This window comes from Rhinopithecus bieti, unplaced genomic scaffold, assembly GCF_001698545.2.
Source record: "Rhinopithecus bieti isolate Rb0 unplaced genomic scaffold, ASM169854v2 scaffold_72161, whole genome shotgun sequence".
NCBI lineage: Eukaryota > Metazoa > Chordata > Mammalia > Primates > Cercopithecidae > Rhinopithecus > Rhinopithecus bieti.
The window spans coordinates 1619819-1639431 of NW_016828382.1; the positions used below are offsets into that span (position 1 = coordinate 1619819).

At 43.3% G+C, this 19613-nt stretch overlaps 1 protein-coding gene across 2 annotated transcripts in view; it reads left to right on the forward strand.

The window, feature by feature from the left end:
- The first annotated feature begins 1042 nt into the window (after nucleotides 1-1042).
- RASSF8 (Ras association domain family member 8) overlaps nucleotides 1043-19613 on the forward strand; it is a 121237-nt gene continuing 102666 nt past the window's right edge. For both annotated transcript variants that reach the window (XM_017864514.1, XM_017864516.1), the window contains exon 1: nucleotides 1043-1162. The gene's annotated coding sequence lies outside the window, so the exon portion shown is untranslated. The remainder of the gene's footprint in view (nucleotides 1163-19613) is intronic.

The window sequence follows — 19613 nt, forward strand, 5'->3', positions numbered from 1 at the left end:
TGGGAGTGTAGCAGGGCGGGGCATGAGGCGTTTTCTGAATCCGAGCCCAGCTCTTTCTAAACTTTTGTTACTCACGTCCGTTTGATTCATTTGCTGTTTTTTCTTTCTTTCCTTCTTTCTTTTTTTCTTCCCCCCCCCCTCCTGCCTCTGTCATTGCCTGCTGCTAAGAGGTACGCTGAATCACAGCCACTGCAGATGAAAAGCAATTTAAACCAAGGTCCTTGGAGGGGGGATGGAAGGACTCTCTTAAATATTTTTCCCTCTGCGGAAAAACCCTCCTACTTTCCGGGTGACCGTAGAGGGCAGTTTGACAAGTCTCAGCCCCAGGCGATGGAAGATTTTACCCGTGGGACTCACGAGCCACCGGTCATCTCCCCGCGCCCGGCTTTCGGGTCCTCAGGCCTCGGTGCGTCGCGGGCCAGGCGACGGAGGGGCTGCGTCTTGGGCAGGGCGAGCGTGGCCCGGTGGGCCCGAGGGTCGCGCCGCGCTCCCCGCCGCTTTAAAAGCTCCCACAATGCAGCGCTGGCGTCCCAGTTCCGTTACGAGGTCTCTCCCGGCGCCGGCGAGCGGGCCAGGCGCGGGCGGGGCGCGGGGGAGCGGCGGCTGAAACCCAACCGCCCGGCTGAGGGGGGCGCCCCGCGCCGCTCCTCTCGCGCGCTCAGCCGCGGCCGCGAAGGGGGAGCCGCCCGGCGCCGGCCGGCACGGCCCCAGCTCGGCCCCAGCCAGAGGCAGCAGCCGCTGGAGGCGAGCGGGGCGGCGGCTTCTAACGCCCGCGTTCGTCGGCGGCGCTCCGGCGCCGCGCCGCTCAGCGTCCTGCGCCAGGCTCTCTCAGCCAGCCTCACGCGAAGCTCCAGCCTTCACCGACGCGCGGCGGCGTGGCAGCTGGGGGTGCCTCACCGCGGGACGTCTCTGCGCCTGGCCGAGTGCTCGCGCACCGCGGGGCCCCGCCAGTGGCGTCCGCACTTACCTATAGCGCGGGGGCGGGAGGTGCGCGGAGGGGGGCGCTGGGCTCGCCGGTGCGGGGTCGGCGCCGGCGCGGCGCAGGGAGGCGCCGGGGAGTGGCGGCTCGGGGAGCAGGCGCTGGGCGGCCGCGGAGCTCCGGGTGCCGCCGCGTCCCCAGCGCCCCGGCCGGCCTGCGGGGGCGGCGCAGTTGCGAAACTGAGTAAGTATTAACTTTGCTCTGCGGCGGCGATCGGGGCTGCGCCGGGGACCCCGCCCGTCCTGCCTGCAGCCTCGGAGCTGCCCTCCGCCCGGGTTGCCCCTCTCTCTGCACCTTGGGTCCCTCGTCCGTTGCGCCCCCACCCTGCCCCGCCGCAGGCTCCCGCTCCCTCTGCGTTCACCTTTCCTGGTGTGTCACCCTTTGCGCCTCTCCCCGCGGCACACAAGCCGCGGACTGAAAAGTACGAGCTTGGCTTTGCTTTTCTGCTTCCTCCCAGTGTCCTTGGCAAGGGAGTTTAGAGGCCACTTTTCTTGCGAAGGGAATTTTATGTCTGGTTTTTAAAATATTTTTTCCTTCGGATGGATATCGGATGCTCGCTTGCCGGGTGGCGGTTTGGTGAACGCGTATTTTCTCCTCTAAAAATTGGTTTATAGGTTTTTAAATTTCATTTGAACTATTAACCATCTGCATTCTATTCTCTTTTGCCGCCAGTCCCTTTGGGGAGGGGAGTCCAGAAGAGGGGACGTTCAAAGTAATTCTGTCTTGCAAACTAGAAAGTTTGAGAGGGTAAATCGCACAAAGCAGGAAGATTCAACCTGAAGGGACGCGAGCTTTGAATATGGGTCCTGGTGCGGCACTGGGTTTTAAAAGATAAGTGCTTGGGTTCGGAATCCAGTGTTGGTTGTTATTTTAGCATCATAGAGCCGCCTGGTGTTGCTAAACCACTACTTTCCCAGCATCAAATGGCATCTTGAATAGTGCAACGTAGGATATATAATTGCGGGTCCTGATCTTTAGGGAGTTAGAAGCGAAATGAATGCAAATCACGTTTCATAGATGACTTAAACCTGTCAGGTTAACCCTGTCAGGTTAGCATTAAAGCATTGCATTAAAAAAAAAATTCCTCTAGCCCTCTGACAGCAGGGACGAACATTTATGGATTTTCCAGTAGATTGTGGCTCAGCAATTCATTAGACCTGCTTTGTCCCCAGGAAGCATTTTTAAATATGTGTACATCTCTGCTTTTCTCTCCGTTAGATTAACCACTCATTCTGGTAGGGGCCCCAGGTAGTTTTATTTTCTTTTTTGCCTTTCATCTTGGAGTTGTCAGGAGTTGCCATCATGTTATGAAGGCACAGAAAATGAGAAGCTTTCTTAATGGGTTTTCGACATGCTGTCCTTTGCCTGAGTGAGGCGGTAGTGAATGCCAGCCAGTTCTCTGCAAGGAGAGGTGCAGGGTAGACGCAAAAATCAGGACGCAGGAGACAGCACTATCATTTGGGGAAGTGGTTTGTGTGAGTTTTATTTTTTAGCGGGCATACTAATGGTACTTTTAATTTTTTTTTATCTCCATAAGGCACTCTCCCCAAACCATAAAATTACACATGACCATCCCCCACTTGAAGAAGACTGAACATATGTTTGATGATGATTCTATTCAGGGACCAAATACAACAAAGTATAATTTGTAATACAGATGATAAAACCTTTCAAAAATCTCCCCCTTCCTCATTTTTTCCTCAAGAGTCTCCAGGTGGTACTTTCTGTGATGGGCACAATGGGCAGTAATGCATAGAGTTCTTTCTAGGTTTATTGATCAAACCTTATTTCTGGGCTTTAGTAGCTTAGGGGTGCATTAGAGGGCCCTGAGAGGGAGCAAATCATGGGGCTGTGCAGGCAGGAAATGCACTTCACTTTGCAGAAGTGTCAGTGTGCTTCAGGAAAAAGCAATTACAAAGAACAGAGAGCGCTGAAGTTGTTTATAGGATGCGTGTTTCCTGAATTTGGCATTTGGTTCAGATATTTGGGAATTACAGATTTAAAATTCGACATAGTTGTATAATTTGTTTTGCCTTTTATTTATTTTTTAAAGTTGCAACCTTTTAACCTGAATCTTCAGTGTTTGGCTCTTGTGAGCTTCTGTACATGGTGACTTACGTCAGTTTTTGACCTGACTGCCTTGTATTTTGAGAAATGATTAGTTCTTCAGGGTTTCTGACTCATTTATTACTTGTTTTATGTTGATGTATATAATGACTTGGAAGTAAAAATATTGTTTGTTGCGGAATATTGTTGCCTTTTCCTTATGGGTAATTCCTGGCATAATGGCTTTGCTCCTTTATTATAAAACATTAAGATCTTAGATATCATGCTAGTGTTCAAAACATTACAAAACTCTTTGCAGGTAAAAGTGGAGTGGGAATGGGAGTTGGATAGAAATACATGCATCATAAATTAAAGATTTGGATTAAAAAATAATATAACGTTTATTTACTCTTCTTTGGTGCTAACTTGCTCCAACCCTAAATAGACTTAAAAATTCAAAGTATAGAGAGAGTTTCCAAGTATTCTGTATAGTGGAAAGAATGTTTACCCCACTGCCAGCCAGACTTGGGTTGCATGTGTGACTTTGTCACTCCCGAGGTGAGTGAGCTCGGCCATGCCACTTCAGCCTCTGTGATCTACAGTTGGATATCTGGAAAATGGGGATACTACTACTGAAAGGGATGCTATGGTGAGTAGAACATCTAATATATATTAGATGTGCCTGGCACATTTCAGCCAATAAATGGCAACATCTCAAACTCCTTCAGAATTGAGCTCTTGGTCACTCAAACTTTCAAACTGTTCCTCCTCCATTTTTCATCTCATCCATCCAAGGAGTAGCTCGCTCCACTCTCTCTTTTCTTCTATTAGCCCTAGCAAACCAGTCCATCATAAAGTCCTGCTGTCCATTTTTATTGCAAAAATCCCTTTCAAACCGGTCTGATTTTCAGTCCCCACTATTCCACCATCCTAATGCAAGCCACTGTATTGCACTATCTTTCCTTGGTGAGGTGCCTCCTGCACACACTCTGCACCCCTTCCAGTCTGTTTTCCTACCAGCAGCCTGAAAAAGAAAAAAAAGAAAATAGTCATTTGCCATCTTAAAGTTGTCAAGATTCTCAGGAAACACATTTATTTATTTTTGGGATAAGATACCAAATCCTTGACATTACTTCAGGGTCCTGCATGATTTGGTCCCTACCTCCACTTGGATCTCTTGCTGTCATCTTGGCCAGTTCTCCAGCAGGTTAGCCTCAGGGCTGTGGCTCATGCTGTTGGTCCATTTAGGATCAGCTCCTTGAGTAATTTCTTATCCTTGGGTGCTAGCTCAAATATCCTTTCTCATAAAGATCTTCTCTGACAAGGCCACCCTTATCATCATGCAAATTAGAGGTCCTTTATTTTCTCCCTCATAACATAATCACTTTTCCTTCTGAATATTTACCACAATTTTACTTATTATTTAATCACTTAGGGTCCTCCTCTTGCCCTTGAGGTTAATACGAAGTTAATAATACCTGGTTTATTCACCAGTGCCTGGTGTATGTAGTAGGTGCTCAATAAATACGTTGATATAATGAGTAAGATCGTAATATCAGTTTGTATCTTTATCTCTTTTTTGAAATGGAGTCTTACTATGTTGCCCAGTTGGTCTTTAACTCCTGGCCTCAAGTGATCCTCCTGCCTCAGCCTCCTGAGTAGCTGGGACTACAGGTGTGTGCCACCATGCCTGGCTTCTGTATTTGTATCTTGATTGACTTCTTTATCACTGTTAAATTTGTTTTTCATTATAGAAAGGCCAGACCCACAGTTTTCTGTATTCCTTCTTTGCTGGCTATATGTGTAGTATGAAGTGACCTTTGCAAATATCAGGTAGAAATGCATGTAGGCTCTGTGAAAGATTCATGGTAATAAATTGAGACACCTTTTAATTAGTGTTACCCTTGTGACTTTCTGTTGTACATAATCCTTTTTCTAAATATGTCATTAAAATAATTATCTTTTTTTTTTTAATCAGCAGAGGCTTACTGAAAGGGAAAAAAATCTTACTGTGCCTTACTATTTTACACAGCGTCACGTGATAACACGTTAGTCAGCTGCTGTTGGCTGGTGGTGCCAGACATCAAAGGAAGGTTGGGAAAACTTTAGTGGAAAAACAAGAGTTAGAGTTCTAAGGATGCTCAGTGCTGTCCAGCTGTTGATGTGACTTGCATGGTAACTAGACATCACTGGACCATACACTTAAGAGAGAGAAGGAGTTCTTTTTGTTTCGTTTTTTGTTTTTGTTTTTTAAAGTGGGAGCCACCTAGAAGTCTGGAAGTTCTTTTCTTCTCTGTCATTAAAGCATTCCTTATTTTAGCCAAAAAAAAAAAAAGTCTCATGACCTTCCAACTTCGAGAAAGGCTTACAGCTTTGAGTATTTTTGTCATGTGGTTGCTCTTTACGAAATATTAGCTTGATGTCCTCTAACTCTGAAGTACTTATGTCTGTTATTGATGTTTATAATCTCTACTTCTTACATACTTCTGCATTTTTCTCTTGACTTGTTTTTTAGGACCTTAGTATTCCTTAAAAATTATTTCCTCACACCCTTAGAGTGTAGTTCTAGTTCTTTCTAGTTTTGTATCTTATAGATCACTGAGTGTGCGGGGGCACTTTGGAACTGATTCAAGTCCTTCAGAACATACTCCTCTGCAGTCCACCTCGGGGGTTCCCAAACTGTGATCATTTGAGTGGTCTGGACCCTGAGGTTTCTCAAGCCCGGGTGCTCTTGGGTTGGGAGAGGAAGGAGGATGAAAGCAGCATCTTTGAGCCCTTGTTGGGTGCTCTATTAGAGGAGGAGTGAGTAGTTTATCTGGTCAGAATTGGAAAAGTGAAGCTTAGGTTATCTTTCCATACATTTGCTTCACAAAAGAAAATTGTTCCTTTTGTTCCTACATTTCCCCACGCCTGATTTTCTAATCAGGAAGGCATGAGAAGAGAGAGATGTCCCTGCAAGCCAGACCCTTACCTTGGTGCTTATTTAGACGTGATTTAAAAAACGTTGAGAGCAAGCCCTGAGAGGGGTACACCAGGTGATTTGCCTTGTGCAGGGCCTCTGTGCCCGCAGGACATTCGCATCATGAGTAGCTGCCACTGTGGAGGAGAAGAAAGTTATGGTTGGGAACCCTTGTTATTTTTTTTCCATCATGTATGTATGTCCACTGGTTACTTGGGTGACCTTGAAAAAGTTGCCTGGAGCTTTTTAACACCAATAATATTTATTACCCATTTATTTCACAGACTTGCTATAGGATGTAGAAGGCTATTCTTAGCAAGCTTTTTTTTTTTAATCACATTCAGATATATCACAAGATATTACAGTGACCTGTAGGGCTGTCCAAATTTTATGTATGTAGAAACATACATAAAGTAAGTATTTTCTTACTCATTAACATATGTTTTACTCTTTGTTTTGAAAAGAAATCAGATGTAAATGCAGGTTATAACAAGAGAAGAGCTGTGATAGTTTGCCACCAGGTTTTATGTAGGTAATATATTTTGTTACTGGTGTTATATTTTGTCACTGTTGTTAGCTATCATTGGCTCGTGAGTGCTAAATCATGTTTATCCATATAGTAATTTTACTATTGGAAAATTGCTTAAGACTAAATTATTCTTCCAGATACAAGTATGTATGTTTAAAAGAAATTGGGGTTCTCTTTAATGGATAGATATTGGGCAGAAAGTAAGGTTTTACCCTTATTTTTGCTTAAAATATTTGAATGGATTTATAATCTATGAAACTCTACTGTAGACATACCAGTGAGAAATAGGGATGTTTTGTAATGGTGAAGGTAAATTTTGTTCATTTCTACAGAAAGTTCTAATATGTTAAATGTCAGAATATTTTATAGTAGTTTATTTGTGCTATATTTTTTCTTTTTTAGTATATAATGACTTCCTTCCCTTATATTTCTTTTTTAAAACAGCTTTATTTTATTGATTGATTGATTGATTTTTTGAGACAGAGTCTCACTCTGTCTCCCAGGCTGGAGTCCAGTGGCACATCTTGGCTCACTGCAAGCTCTGCCTCCCGGGTTCATGCCATTCTCCTGCCTCAGCCTCCAGAGTAGCTGGGACTGCAGGCACCCGCCAGCACAACTGGCTAATTTTTTATATTTTTAGTAGAGATGGGGTTTCACCATGTTAGCCAGGATGGTCTCGATCTCTTGACCTCGTGATATACCTGCCTCGGCCTCCCAAAGTGCTGGGATTACAGGCATGAGCCACCACGCCCAGCCTTAAACAGCTTTGTTGAGGTATCATTGACACACAATAAACTGCACGTACCTAACTGTACAATTTTACAAGATTTGATCTATGTATACACATGAAATCATTCCCACATCACTCTCCCAAATTTTTTTTTTTTTCTTTTTTTTTTTTTTGAGGCAGAGTCTCACTCTGTCACCGGGGCTGGAGTGCAGTGACCGGATCTCAGCTCACTGCAAGCTCCGCCTCCCGGGTTTACGCCATTCTCCTGCCTCAGCCTCCGGAGTAGCTGGGACTACAGGCGCCCGCCACTTCGCCCGGCTAGTTTTTGTATTTTTAGTAGAGATGGGGTTTCACCGTGTTAGCCAGGATGGTCTCGATCTCCTGACCTCGTGATCCGCCCGTCTCGGCCTCCCAAAGTGCTGGGATTACAGGCTTGAGCCACCGCGCCCGGCCCTCTTTTTTTTTTTTTTGAGACAGGGTCTTGCTCTATTGCTCAGGCTAGATTATAGAGGCACGATCTTGGCTCACTCAACCACTGCCTCCTAGGTTCAGGCAGTTCTGCCTCACCTTCCCAAGTAGCTGGGACTACAGGCTTGTGCCACCATGGCTGGCTGAGTTTTGTATTTTTAGTAGAGACTGGGTTTTGCCGCATTGGCCAGGCTTATCTCTTGACCTCAAATGATCTGCCCACCTTAGCCTCGCAAAGTACTGGGATTACAGGCAAGAGCCACCACGCCCAACCCAAATTTTCTCATTCTCCTTTGTAATTTCTTTTCCTTCCATTCTCCCCTTTCCTCTAAAACCACTGGTCTGCTTTCTGTCACTATAGAGTAGTTCAAATTTTCTAGAATTTTAGATTAATGGAATTATGCAGTAATGTACTTTTTTGTTGTTGTTGAGGTTTCTTAAACTCAGAATAATTATTTGGAGATTCATTCATATTGATGTATGTAGTAGTAGTTCATTCCTTTTCATTGCTGAGTAGTATTTCATTGTGTGAGTATACAACAACTCATTTATCTACCTTTTGATGAACATTAGAATTGTTGCTAATTTTTGGCTATTACAAATAAAGCTGTTATGAATACTTGCATACAAGTATTGTATAGACTTATACTTTCATTTATCTTGGATAAGTACCCAGGAGTGGAATGACTGGATCATATGGTAGGTGTATGCTTAGCTTTTTAAGAAACTGTCAAACTGTTTTCCCAAGTGATTGTACCGTTTTATATTCTTACAACCAGCAGGTAAACATGCTGTTTCCTTTGCATCCTTGTCAACACTTGGCATAGTTGGTCTTTTTTAGTCATTTGTGGTATTTTGTTGTGAATTTTTACAGTCTTGCTCTGTTGCCCAGGCTGGAGTACAGTAGTACAGTCATAGCTGCCAAGTAGCTAGGACCACAGGCATGTGCCACCATGCCCAGCTGTTTTTTTTTTTTTTTTTTTTGAGACGGAGTCTTGCTCTGTCGCCCAGGCTGGAGTGCAGTGGCCGGATCTCAGCTCACTGCAAGCTCCGCCTCCCGGGTTTACGCCATTCTCCTGCCTCAGCCTCCCGAGTAGCTGGGACTACAGGCGCCCGCCATCTCGCCCGACTAGTTTTTTTTTTGTATTTTTTAGTAGAGACGGGGTTTCACGGGGTTTCACCATGTTAGCCAGGATGGTCTCGATCTCCTGACCTCGTGATCCGCCCGTCTGGGCCTCCCAAAGTGCTGGGATTACAGGCTTGAGCCACCGCGCCCGGCCTCCAGCTGTTTTTTAAAATATTTTATTTTGTAGAGATGAGGTCTTGCTATGTTGCCCAGGCTAGTCTTGAACTCCTGGCCTCAAGCAGTCTTCCCGCCTCAGCCTCCCAGTGTTGACATCACAGGCATGAGCCATGTGTCCAGCCATCATTGTGGTTTTAATTTCCATTTCTCTAACGACTATCGATGTTAAGTATCTTTATGTGTTTTTTTGTGCTATATTTGTATCTTCTTTGGTGAAGTGTCCTAGTCTTTTGCTGGTGTTTTTATTGGGTTGATTGTTTTCTTATTGTTAAATTTTGAGAATTCTTATATATTTTGAATACAAGTGTTTGATCAAATATATGCTTTGCAAAGAATTTCTCCATTTGTGTTTAATCTTTTTCTTAACAGTGACTTTTGAAAAGCAGAAGGTTTTAATTTTGATGAGGTTCAACTTATAAATTTGTTTTTTATAGATTGGGCTTTTGATGTGGTATTTAAGAAATCTTTGCCTAGCCTAAGGTCATAAAGATTTTCTCCTATATTTTCTTCTAGAAGTTTTATGTTTTAGATTTAGATCTGTGATGCATTCTGTGTTTCTTATATGGCGTGAGTTATGGATGGAAGTTAATTTCCTACATATGAAAATTCAGTTGTTCCAACACTGTTGAAAAGACTATTCTTTCTCTACTGAATTGCCTTGGCACCCTTGTCAAAAATCAGTTGTCTGTTACATCCTTTTTTATTGTATCAGTTGTTATACACATGGTATCACACAGTATTGATATTGTATCACAGCTGGATAACCAATTAAAGGAAAAGTAACTATCTCCAAGCCAGTACTTGATAATGTGTTTTTGTCACGTTTAATCACATTTCTAGTTTCCTTACAATAGCCTTTGTGGAAGGCTTTCCTACTCAGACATTCCTTCTCCCTCTTTCCCTTTCTTTTTTTGTTATTTGCTCTCTGTTACAATAATAAAATCTGATGATAATGGTACATACATACCTTGCCCCTTTTGACTGATCTCAAATACACTTTTTTTCAGTCTTTCCTATTGATAATTATATTACTTTTCTTTCTTTGAAAACCTCCCAACCTAGATCATTCGCTTAATTTTAATTTTTCTAGTCTTGATTATGTGTTTCTTCCCCTATTGCGTTCTATTGAGTAACAGCATGATTTGGAAAGAGTGCCCACTTAAGTCAAAGCCTGGCTACACAGGTGTAGCCTTGAAGAAGTTGTGAGCCTTACCAAGCCTCAAGTTTGTAATATCTAAATGGGGCCACTGATTCTTCACTCTGGGTTGTTTTGAAATAAAGGAGATGTTTACGTATATCCACATACAGAAACAAATGGATATTAAGTACCTCAGTGGAGAGTTCGTGCCTTCCCCTTACCCAACTCCATGAATTCTAAATAATCATTTTGTTTGAACTGGGAGGCAGGACAGACCTCTGCTGTCTGGCGAGGACAGGCACTGGCCCTCTTCAGTCTATCCAGGCCAGTAGCTCTGAAGATAACTGGAGTTAGAGACAACCCCGTCTGTTTAAGTCATGCAAGAGTAGGAGAAGAGCTCCTCACCATGCACACCCTGTAGCCCGCTGTCTTCCAGGCCCTTCTCTATCAGTAATCCGTTCTCTCTCCCAAATTCAGTCTCGCCTTTCCTTGACTTCTTGCCCTGGGCCTGGAAACAATATGTCAAGTCCATTGATCCTGGTGCTGCTTCTAGCTGTCTCCTTTCTCAGCTAGCTTCTTACAGGGGTTGTCTGTGCTTATTGCTGCTACTACTTCACCTGCTAACTCACTCCCCAGCCAGGTTCTATTACTTGGAAACATTTCATGCCACAGGCATCCATATCTTAATTGCCTAAACCAGTGGAAACTTTTCAGCCGTAATATAACTGAAGTTGTTTGCAGCATGTTTGCACTGTTGGGCTATCTCCTTTCATCTTGAAACGTTGCTTCCTTGGCATCACTCTTACTTTGTTCATTATTATTTATTTATTTATTTTGAATCAGTCTTGCTCTATCGGCCAGGTTGGAGTGCAGTGGCATGATCTCGGCTCACTGCAACCTCCGCCTCCGGCTCAAGCAATTCTCCTGCCTCAGCCTCCTGAGTAGCTGAGGCACGCCCAGCTAATTTTGTATTTTAGTAGAGATGGGGTTTTACCATGTTGGCCAGCCTGCTCTCAAACTCCTGACCTCAGGTAATCCACCCGCCTTAGCCTCCCGAAGTGCTGGGATTACAAGCATAAGCCACCACACCCCGCCTGTTTGTTAATTCTTTTAGTTGTTCATTCAAAGCCGAACTGCACTCCCTTCTATGAATGAGGATATAGCAGAGAGTAAAACACACAAAGCCCGTCTACTGGGGGGGAGAGATAATAAATGAACAAGTATTTTCACTTTATGTGATGATAAATGCTTTAGAGAAAAAAGTAAGATGGGTTGATTGAAAATGCTAGGGGTGGGAGTAGAGGTGTTGTTTGATATTGGATGGATTGGAAGCCCTTGCTAATATGAGCACATTAGAGTAGAGACCTTAATGAAATGAAGGAGCCAGCTCTCTAGCTGTCTGCAGGAAGAATGCTCCGGATAGAGGGCACAGTGCAGAGGCCCTGGAGCCAGTGCTTGCACGTGTGCGCACATCCCAGCCACCAGGCGGGTAAGGCTGGAGGGAGCAAAGGGCTGGAGATGAGGCAGAGCAGGTAGTGGGGGTCCCTATAACTCGGACCTTATTAGCTATGACAAGGATCTTGGTTTTGACTCTGAGTGAGAAGACAGTTGAGAGTCTTGAATAGAGGAATGAATAAACTGGAGTGCAGCCTGGGTAGCAGGCAGGAGCACAGACTCCGGAGCTGGCTTCTGCGGTAAAAACCCAACCCTCTACGTGCTGGCTGTAGGATCATGGATTAGTTCCATAACTTCTCAGTGCCTTATCGGTAAAATGGAGATAGCAATGATACCTGTCTCATAGTGTTGTAAGGATTAGATGAGTTAATATTAGTGAAGAACAGAGCATGGCAGACAGTACTATATAAAAGTGTTTGTTAAATAGAATTAGTAAAATTGAAAAGGCTCACTCTGCTGTTATATGGAAAGTGTTTGCTAAGGGGAAGTAAGGCTAGAAGTAGAAAGACCAGTTAGGAGATAATTGCAACAATCCGTGCAAGGGATGGCTTAGATGAGGTGCTGATGGTGGAGGTGGGGAAGTGAGAAGGGTCACATCCTGGGTATATTTTGGAGGGGTGGCTGGAGGATTGGATCTGCTTTTCTTTCCATCCTGGAACTTTCCAAGTTTTCTTTGCTGCCTTGTCCGCTCCCTCTTGAACAGGGGTTCTCCAGTGGGGTGGTGCCATTCTGGCATATGTGGGGACATGTTTTGGTTGTCACAGACTGAAGATATGCGTGTATCTGGTATTTAGTGGCCTGGGGCTGTGCCAGGGGTACTCAGCATCCTATCTGGTGAAGACTTCCTCGCAGTGTGCCAGTGGCATCCTGGATGAGAAATGCTGCTTTAGACCTTTATTTCCCCTGACCCCCACTCACCTCCTGTCTCGCCTTGCTCACCTGCCTCCTCAAGATTGCTTAACCTGTAGTCCCCGTGTGGGCAGCAGGGAAGGCCATGAGCTCCCTGATACATTTTTTCAAAATGTTCATATGCTTTTAAATTCTCTTTCTTCCCACACCATCCCGCTTTTTTTTTTTTTTTTTTTTTTTTTTTTTTTTTTTTTTTTTTTTTTTTTTGGTGAGAGGTTGCAGAATTTTTCATCAAGTTCTGAAAGGAGTTCACATCCTAAGAATGTAAGAATCTCTGTTATGAGTGATCTCACTCATCACCCGCCTTCATTGTTTTTACTCCAACCTTTATGGTGCCGAATGTCCAAATCTGTGCTCCTGTAGTGCTCTGTGCCCTGATTTCCGGGCCCCTGCCCACTGAACTATGGCAGTTTCTTGGGATCAGCGTGTCACCTAACTTCCTCCTTGATTTCCTGCCAGGATTTGTGGGACAATCATTCATCTTACTCTTATTATTGTCTTTCCAGTGCCACCTCGCCTTGACTAATTCATCTAGTTCTGATTTTACTTCCTGGACAGCTGAGGAAATTTTCTCCATCTTCCATCAATCACTACCCTAATTTATCATCTCTCATTTAGATTGTTTCCTCTTAACTGGTCTCCCCGCCTGAAACCCATCCTCCATGTTGCCAGATGAGCTCTTGGACGCAGAAATCTCGCTGGGTCACTGACCTGCTAAAAGCCCAACTCTCAGTGTCCACAGGATTGAGTTCAGACTCTGTTATGATACACAGGACCTCAGACATCTGGCTCTGGTCTCACACCCTGGGCTGGCCTGGTGGCTGTCCTGCTTTACTGCTTGTCTGCCCTCCCATCCCTTGACCGTTCTCAGGCACCGAGCACCAGGTGCCAGCAGTACTACATTAATAAGACTTCCCATGCATTGATGCTGAAACATCTGAACATGCTATTTGATGACATGAAGAAGTGGTTCATTGTCTTTTTTGCTTGCCAGAACACTTGACAACACTAAAACCAGCCTGGCTGTCCCTTTCTCCTGAAGGAGGATCTCACTCCCTTAGGAGGTGACCGTGCCTTTTTTCTATATCATATGCATACATAGTTCTTATTCCTTTGCTGTAATTTTAGAAGCCCTCTACTTCAAACAACTAAGCTTCTGAGAGGCTCTTCTTAAGCTCATTTCCTCACAAGTTTCAGGTGACTAAGAGGTCTTTAAGCTTGTAGTCCTTGATGCAGTTCAAGGAATTCAAGTTGGTTCTCTGAAGCTTTATAACTGATTATGTCCTTGCTGCTGGATGTCCTAGGAGTATCTTTTTTCTAAAATGGAGCAGCTTTGTCTCCATTAAAAATCTCTGCAAGCACATGGCTTCTTAATGATTTTTGTGGGGTCTGGGGAGCCCCTCAGTAGCCCTTGATCTCCAGGTTCACTCCTTACCTCTTGAATTGTAACCTTGGTTATGCACAGCCTTTCTGTTGTGGAACAATTTTCTGGCCTCCTGAACTAACATTGGGCCAAGTTCCCACCTTTGGCACTGATCATCCTGTTGCACATTCAGAATGGAAAAACTTCTTATGATCTCTCTTCTGTGTTCTGGTCAGTCATTAATGCTTGTATTTCATCCTTTACCCTCCAGGAGTCTTCCTAGTTTTCATTTCATATGGAAAAAAAAAAAAAAAAAAAAACAGAAGAAGAAAATAGTTTTCACCACTCTCAGCTGTTTCCAATGAGCTTTGTTTTGTTTCTGTTATGATGTGTGTCTCTTTTATTAGCACTTTAAAATGTACTGTGCTTTTGCATTGGCAGATACGATAGCATTAGTAATGTTTGTAAAACACTTCAAAATGTATTGTAAATACGGCAGACACATTCATCCACAGACTAACAAACATGAAGGTAACCACTCAGAAGTTTTCAGATTTTGGCTCTGGAATTGGTGTTTGTTCCCGTCTGAGCACTTGTGATTTCAATCACGAGAGTGAGAAGTCCAGATTGGTTTAGTATTGCTTTCCCTGCTAGACTTTGGGTCTCCTGGAAAGCAGGATCCATATTTAGTTATCCACTGACTGTAAGCTCTTTAATGGCAGGCACTTGTCTGACTCTCACTGATTCTCACTGGATCCTTGGGCCCAGCACAGCTAATCGGTGAGTGAATTTATACCCTAAATCAGGACCATGCCAAACTGCCAGTAAACACTAGGTGTGAAGACCAAACAAATAATTTGGAATATAACTGACTTAATCATGCATATTACATGGATGACTTAGGTGATACTGAAATCTAGATTAATGGGAATGGAAGTTTTACTCGGCTTCTGAAAACACTTCAACAAATAGTAAGTACCTGACCATATTCAGGAGACTGACATAAGGTTATGAGGAAGAATGAAGTGGCCTGTGATTTGGGGAAGTTTATTATCAACCATTAAGGATACAGAAAGTACATAAATATTATATAAGCTATAATATGTAATATAAACATACAAAGCTGAGTAAGAGGAGAGAGTGGCTAAAAAACTAAAATAGTAAGGGCATTTACTCCAGCAGTATTTATAATAATAAACATTAGAAACATCTAATGGTTGATATCAGGGCACTGGTTAAGTAAATTATGGTACAGACTCCAGATGCATTGTTATACAGCCATTAAAATATTTATGAAGAATTTACAGTACTTTAGGTAAATGCTTTACTTTTTTATAAGGAAAAAATGAGAGAATACAAAATTATACATACAAGGTGACAAGAATTTTTGTATTTTTTAAAACAGTAATACCAAAAGGAAAAAACAGCACCAGAATGAAGACATACCAGAATATTAACATATTAACATTGATTTTTGACTTCAAGTATGTTGTATCTGTGTGTACATGTATATGCACATGCACATACAGTTTATTGAATTTTCATACACTGAACAAATCCATGCATCAAGTGGACAGATCGAGAATACAGCATTATCAGCATCTCCATAGGCCCTGTGTTCCTCACTTCTATTGGCATCTCATAGTTTTGACTGTTTTTTTCCTCGTATAAATGAAACCATACAACATGTACTCTTTGGTGTCTTGGTTTCTGGCACCCAAAGTTGTGTGATTCATTCATATTGTGTATAACTGTAGATTGTTCATTCTTTTTATTTTTTATGGATGACTTTCTTTTCTTTTCTTTCTTTTTTTTTTTTTTTTTTTTTGAAACAAGATCTCACTCTGTTGCCCAGGCTGGAGTGCATTGGCAAAATCATAGCTCACTGCAAACTTGAGCTCTTGGGTTCAAGGGATCCTTCCTCCTCAGTCTCCCCAGAATAAGCAAATATTCCACAATCATAAAAGATCCCAATTTTTTTTTTTTTTTAAGAAGCAAAGGCTAGTTTATTTGTTAAAATGCTTGGGTAGGTTCATTTGGCCAGTTTGGCTAGACTGTGGGACATATGATGGGGGAATGAGAAGATAAATTGGGACTATCCTGAAACAGATGTGGTGCATGCAGTGTGAACTGAGGGTTAGGATAACCAGGTTCTGTTTGTCACTTAGTAGTCATGGGACTGTGGACACATCATTTAATCCCTTTGATCCTCAGTTTGCTCATCATCCATCTGTCAGCTGGGTGTGATGTATCTTCCTTATAAACTGACCATGAGGCTTAACTTGAGATACTGAGTTTGTGAGACAGACTGCCAGACAGTGAGGTCCTTTATTTAAAAATTAGAGAGGGAGCCTGCTATGGTCTGAATGTTTGTGTCTCCTTCAAGTCCATATGTTGACATCCTAACCTCCAAGGTGATGGCATTTGGAGGTGGGGCCTTTGGAAGATGATTAGCTCATGGAGGTGGAGCTTTCATGAATGGAATTAGTGCCCTTATAAAAGAGAACTAGCTATTCCCTTCTACCATGTGAGGACACAGCGAGAAGGTGCCATCCATGAACCAAAAAGTGGACCCTTGCCAGACGCCTGATCCACTGGTGCCATAATCATGGGCTTTCCAGTCTCCAGAACTGTGAGAAATACAATTTTCTGTTATTGGTAAGCTACCCAGTTTATAGCATTTTGTTAGAGCAGCCCAAATGGAGTAAGACAACCCATGTCCGGCTGCTGTAAATTTCTCTGTGAAGTGAGGGATGAGAGAAGGGTGTTATTTGGAAGTGAAAACAGATGGCATTGAGGTTGGAGTTTGAGCAAAACAGTGAAGTTTGAGGCAAGTGGTGGCTAAGGTCTCAGCGAGTTCAGTGGTCCGGAGAGAAAGGAGCAGGGCTCAGCAGTGTTGAGGCCCCCACTGAGGTTGGAGCAATGTAAATGGAGTGTGATTTTTTCCCCTAGAAGATTTATTTATTATTGTTTTATTTTGGCCAATATTAAACTAATTTTTCCTGATCATACAAGTGGAGGAGGTGAAAGAAAGAAGAGGGAGGGAGGTGGAAAGCCCAGCCAACACGCGAGAAGTGCCATGGCTAATCTGCAAAGAGAATGGAGATTCTGTTTAAAGGAAACCTCTGATTTTAAATGTGAGCAATGCAGAAGTCCACAGTGAATTGGAACATGTTTTTCCAAAGATGTTTATCCTATAAGGGACGGCTAGGTTTTTTTTTAGACCATGGGAGTCTACAAAACAGACAGGGAGTTGTACTAAAATACTTCTCGTTTTTAGTCATGGCACTATGCTGGCAGACACAGAGCAATACTCTAAGCCCAAGTTAGTTCTAAAGTAATCCCAACATTTCCTAATGTAGAATCTGAATAAGTAGAAACCTTAATTTCCCTCAATACAGCTTTAACCATTTTAGATTTTTCAAATTGAACAGGGCTTGATGGGCCAGCTTGCAAACCTATACATTGATGGTAGTGTTGTTTCTGTGGGAATATTGCTCAGGTAGGTGAAAACTGTTGGTGCTGCACTCTGAGTTTGCCTCTTTGCCTCTTCTAGACATATCGACTAGTGAGCACTTAATCCTGAATGCAGCTTGGGTAGGGTAGCTATTGGTAGATAATTGATGTTGGTAGATTGGGTGGTGCCTTTATTCGTCATTGATTCGTTCATTCAGTATCTGTTGAGTGTTTGCAAGCTGCCTATGCAAAAACAATAAGAACCAATCTTATCTTTGAGACACTTTGTTAAAAGAGGGGCCTTTAAACAAATAGTCTGTGAAGTGTGATAATGGATAAAATAGAGATGTGGGTTCCCAGGGTGGGGTTGGGAGTGAGTGCTTCTGGAAAGATCTTCCTAAGTCCACCTGAAGAAATCAGGGAATGTTAAAGAGGAAAGTTCAGTTTGAGCTAAGACTTGAGGATGGAAGGCATTTTTCTGGGAGGACACTCCATACAAACAGGACAACAGGTCCAAAGGCACAGGATATGAGGGAGAATGTGATCTGCTGGAGAACAAATGGTCTTGATATCATTAAAGTTAGATGTGCACAGTGGGCTGGGGGAGTGGCTGGAGCTGAGGTTAGGAATAACTACCCACCCCACCAGGGTAAAGGATATTCATGCTGTGCTAGAGTTTGCTTAGCTTTCCGTTGGTAGCAAACTTGGTTGTGAGAAGCAGCTTTTCCTGTCTTTGTCCTGAATTAAGATTTCGACATACTCAGATTTTAGATTAGAGAACGTTGGGATTGCTTTAGAATAACCTAGGTTTAGCATACTGTTCAGTGTCTTCCAGTGGAGTGTATTGAGATTGCCGTGTTTATATTCACTCTATAAACATTTATGTAAATTAAGTCAAAGGAATAATACTTGTAGTGGTTGGTGTTACAAAGAAATGGCCTCTGCCTTTTAAAAACCTTTCAATCTGGCAAAGCAAAAGTTGAATTTTAAAAAGACTTGTTTTAGAAATAGAGATAAATGCAAAGGAAAGAGGAAGGAGAAACAGAAAGCTATTTAGAAGGTAGTACATACTGATCAAGGACCAAAGCACCAGAAGAAATAATACCTGGGGACAGTGGCACAAAGGTGGATGAGAGGTGATGGGGTGCTCTGGGGAGAGCCCACCACAGCCAGAAAACCATGGTGGTAGCTGGCCCTGGAGCATGGATGTGCAGAATACCTTTGGGAGGCAGCACAGTGTCTAGAGTCACTCAGCATGGGATGAGACTAGACAGAAATGGGCCCATATTGTGACTGGGACCAGGTGTAGAGGGTCTTACATGCTGTACCGAGAAATTTTGGACCTTATTCCAAGCCAGTAGGCCTAGAGTAGGTCTTTTGGTCTCCTCTTCTCACTCAGGCTGCCACTGAGGCAGGAGAATAGGGTCTGGAGGCAGGGAACCTAAGGCTGTTTCATGCGGACTTCCTAGAACTCAATTGAAAGGAAAACCCATCACACCGACTTCCTAGAACTCAATTGAAAGGAAAACCAAAACCCTCCACTTAAGTAACAAAAGGACCAGAGGTTACTCCCTTTGACCTTTTCTGTCTGGAGGATGGGAAATTGGCTGTCTGCCACAAATCATACTGAGTGCAGGTGGAGTCTTCATTTGCAACGTTGTAACTTCATTCCAGTGTCCGAATGGTCGCTGTCCGGCACCAGCAGAGTCTTGGTTTGCTAAACTATAACTTTGTAGCTTCACCCTAGACTCTGATTGGTGGCTTTTTCCTTTGAGTGTGACATTTGTAACTTCACTTCAGCCTCTGGTTGGCTGCTTTCTGCAACCAATCAGACTGATTGTGGGCTACCACTTCAGTTACATGAGGTGAGCATGAAGTGGCCAATGGGAAACTTCTAGTGGGTGTTTGGATCCAAGAAGAATCTGTATCTGGGCCATTGAGCCGCTGCTTGGGTCCGCTCCCAGAGTGTACTTTCGTTTTCAGTAAATCCCTGCCTTCGTTCTTTTGTGCTTTATTCTTTCTTTGCTTTGCTGGGCGTTTTGTCCAGTTCTTTGTTCAAAATGCCAAGAACCTGGACAGCTTGTAGTCACGACCATCTGCCTGTGACACAACTTTCTCCAGCCTCTCTTCCCCCTGGTGTATTAAGAACAAGCCCAGTGTGTTACTCCCAAAGCCTAACACCACATGCTTCGGACTCCTGGTTTTTGCACAAAAGTTGTGAATTTAGTCTATAATTTTAAGATGTTTCCCTGGTTCACAGTTTATCTCCTCATTGTTG